Here is a 4,187-nt window from a genome sequence, read left to right as displayed (position 1 = left end):
GAATGAGGCATCCATTTATGAATTGAATTTTGTTTTTAATTCAAAGGAAAGTTCAGCAATTTTAGGTCAAAAGGCATTTTCATGCTGCAATATTTAACATTTTAAGTGTTCTCATTTTCATCACTAACAGAGATTATATAAGAACCAACCAACAATCAAGTAAAAAATTGATTGGGCTTAGCCAGCTGAGGAACAGAGAGAGACACTTCTGGAAGAACCATCATGATGGCTGCCCCAAAAGAATCCCAAGTTCTATTTAAATATGAATTGGTTGGTGATGACAATACTGGTAAACTATATTTTCAAAGTGTCATTTGACTCATGAGTTTGAGATGTAGTCACTTTGATTGTTGAAGTCTATCGCCCCATGTTTCATACCAACAATAGACTTTTTAAATTCAATGAATTAGACATACATTTGGTAGCCTGAGAAATGGCTATCTGATCCAAGCCCAGCAAGCCATTGTAATGTTTGATGTGACATCAAGAGTTACAAGTGTGCACCTAAGCGGCACAGAGATCTGGTAGGAATATATGAAAACATCCTCGCCTTATTGCATGGCAACATAGTGCGTATTAAGGACTGAGAAATTAAGGAAAAATCCATTGTCTTCTAATGAAAGAAGAATCTCCAGTAATATGAGATTTCTGCCAGAAGTAACTACAACTTTGAGAAGCCTGTCCATTGGCTTGCTAGGAAACTAGCTGGCGATCCTGACTTGGAGTCTGTTGGCACGGGTGCTCTCACCCCACCAATCATAGTCATGGACTCAGTTTTGGAAGTTCAGTATGAGCACGGCTTAGAGGCTGCTCAGACTACTATTCTCCCAGAGAGAATGATACCCTGGGAGAAAAGGAAGCTGAAGTCCGAGGTCTAGTTTTATAGGCAACTGTCTTGTGATGTCCAGTAAGCAGTGTGTTTGTGACTTTATTACACAGCTAACCAGATATATCCTTCATCCTTATGATGCTAAATGAATGGGATTTGAAATGAATGTGGCAGTTTAAAAAAATACCTTTATATTTTACTTCCATACTTGGCTGTTTGGACTCCAGTTGTTTCTTTCCTGAGTTTCAAATATAAGACTGCTGTGGTCACAGCACACACAGAAACACACAAAAAAATCAGTGGGTTTGGACTTTTCTTCTGGAATTGGACCATATATAGGTAAATAAAATATCACTGGGGAAAACCCCTAAATGTCCACTAGGTTAATAAATTAGTAAACCATGTAACAACTGATTTAATATTTTACAGTACTCAAAATAGTGATTATTAAAAATTTTAAACAGCATGAGAAAATGCTTATGCTAAGTTGTTAAGTCACACACAAATTGAATATACATATAGTCACAACTGTAGTTCAAAAATAAATAAGCCTAATGGGAAATACATTTTAAAAAGTTAACATGATGGGATTATGGTTAGCTGTTTTTCTTTTTCTTTTTCAATATATTTTTAAATTTTGATAATTAATATATGTAATTATAATGAAGGAGAAAACCTTTTATTTCAATTGACAAAAAAATAAATCATCAAGTGTGTAAAAATACTTTGAAAATTAAAAAAAAGAACAATGCAAAATAGCACCTCATCATCAGATTGCTGGGAAATATTTGCAAATGTAAAAAGTTGATTATAATTTATCTACATCATGAAAAGCAATTAACAATTAGATGACAAATGCATTGTTTTGTAATGATTCAACAGCAAAACGAATTCAAAATATACTTTTCAGTAATCAAATCAGCACAATTGTGAAAAATTGTTCATGTCCTTTTTTGGTTTGTTTCCCTCATATAAGCCTATATTCCTGTGCTTTTTGGCCATAGCTGCATAAACTAATTAATATTTCAGTGGGTCTATGTACTACCCTAACCACACACCTCCCCCACCCCCAATAGTTCCCTGGTCTGAATTAAAGTAATTATTCTATTGGAAAAATAGTTCCAATAGCTTAGCTCACTGGCCCTGGCCTGATTATTGTGATTATAAGCTATTAACTGAAATCAATGCTATTGGCCACATGCTGGCTTAGTTACACAGTATCCAAATTTTTTGCCTTCTATTTGCATCTATTTTTGCAAGGGAAAAGAAAAGAATAAATGATCCTAGTCTATATTTTTAAACTAACCAAATGTATTATTTTCCACAAAGTTTCCTTCATTACACAATATTTTAAAAATCTCTATCCTTGTTTCCTGTTCTTTATTGTTCCTTCCATTCACTCATTTACCCTGCAGGCATTTTTTAAAGTAAATTTTTTTGTTTTAGAATAGATTTAGATTTACAGAAAAAAAAAAAAAGAAACCTGGGAAGATAATGCAAAGTTCCCACATATATCACAGCCTGTTTTCTTTATTATTTAATATTATTTCTCTATTCTTTAGTATGGTGCATTAGTTACAATTAATGAACTAATACAGATACATTATTATTAACTAGAGTCCATACTTCATTCGCATTTCCTCAGTTTTCACCTAATGCCCTTTCCTGCTCCAGGATCTCATCCAAGATACTACATTACATTTAATTGTAATGTCTCCTTAGATCCCTCTCAGCTATGACAGTTTCTCAGACTTTTCTTGGTTTTGATGACCTTGAGAGTTTTGAGGAGTACTAACTAATCACGTATTTTGTAGAATTTTCCTCAATTGAGATTTGTCTGGTGTTTTTCTTACAATCAGACTGGAGTTATGTGTTTTAGGAGGAAGATCACAGAGGTGAAGGGCTATTCTCATCACATCATATCAAGGGCACATATTAACCCCATGACTTATCACCGCTGATTTTGATCACTGTTGATTTTGATCACTGTTGATCACTGAGGTAGCCTTGTAGGGGCTCTCCTCTGTAAAGTTGCTTTACCCCCCTCCCATTCCATACTGTCCTCTTTGGAAAGAAACCGCTATCCACAGGCCATCCTTAAGGAATGGAGAGTTATGCCCCACTTAGTAGAGGGCAGAGCATCTACATAAATTATTATGAATGCTTTGGCATGGGAGATTTGTTGAGTCTCCCTATTAATTGATTCAATACTTTAGTTATATCAATATGGACTCTTGGATATTTATTTTATACTTTGAGTTACAATCTACTACTACTTAATTTTGTTGTTGAAATTGTTTCAGTTTGGGCCATTGGGAGATCTTTCCATTGGCTCTGGTGTCCCTTTGATATACCCTCATCCTTGTAGAGTTTTGGTTTTTGGGGGGATTGGGGTTTTCTTTTTTTGTTTGTTTTTTGTACTTCCTTACTTTTTGATACTAAAAGATGCCCCAGGTTCTTCATCATAGATATTTTCTGCCCCAGTCTTAGAATTAGCCATTTCTCTAAGGAGCCCTGTTTCTGTCTATTGTAGAGTGGTACTAAAAACCAAATCTGGGTGCTAGGTGTGCTCATTGCTCCTAGGGTGTTGTTGCCCCCAGACCCTCCCAGCTGACAGAGCAAGGAAATATGTGTGTTATACCAACCGGTGTGTGTGTGTGTATCACACCTCTATGTATTTCTATTTGCAACTATCTTCATCTATATTAAGCTAAACACGAGTTTATACCTGTGATTTCAATTCTAATCCATTACCATATGAATCATTCTAGCCTCCTCTCCTTGATTAGCTCAAACTCCCACCCCAATAGTAAGAAACCTGGATCTTCCCATCACCATCTGTTTACTTAATTGTTCAATTTCAGCATACATGCACAGTGGTGTCAGAATTGTTACACCATACCCAGGCACTTATTTTTAAGTGGAGTTTTCGGGGTTGCATGAATTTGAGCTGAATATTTTTTAAAATAATCTTCATTACTTAAATTTCATTATATTTACCTCATAACTTAAATGTCCCTATTAGCATAAGCCTATGATCAAGGATGATATTAGCAATGGAAAACATCATAAATAATTTTAGTTCACTCATCCCCCCCCAATTTGACTGAGATATAAAACTGAGTCTGGAGAGATGCATACTCAAGTTCACAAAGATAAGAAACAGTTATAAGTTAGTATTTGGTACAAAGATGTATGTGTTAAAATTGATGCTTGATACACTATCTTTAAATTTCTTTTGAAAGTTCATAAAGATACATGAAAAGGCAAGAAATTGCAACTCTGCTGGAAAGTAATAATAAGAGAAGAAAGAATACTAGTAGAAACTTCAATAATTGTAGCCCCATGGAATTCGACA

At 34.8% G+C, this 4,187-nt stretch overlaps 1 pseudogene; it reads left to right on the top strand.

Annotated features, from left to right (window-relative positions):
• The first annotated feature begins 225 nt into the window (after positions 1 to 225).
• Positions 226 to 878, top strand: LOC101279187 (GTP-binding nuclear protein Ran-like; annotated as a pseudogene).
• Positions 879 to 4,187: the final 3,309 nt, after the last annotated feature.

The sequence above is a fragment of the Orcinus orca genome, chromosome 21, assembly GCF_937001465.1.
Source record: "Orcinus orca chromosome 21, mOrcOrc1.1, whole genome shotgun sequence".
Taxonomy (NCBI): Eukaryota; Metazoa; Chordata; class Mammalia; order Artiodactyla; family Delphinidae; genus Orcinus; species Orcinus orca.
Note: the sequence above shows the minus strand (reverse complement) of the source record. Positions and strands in the feature narration are given on the sequence as shown.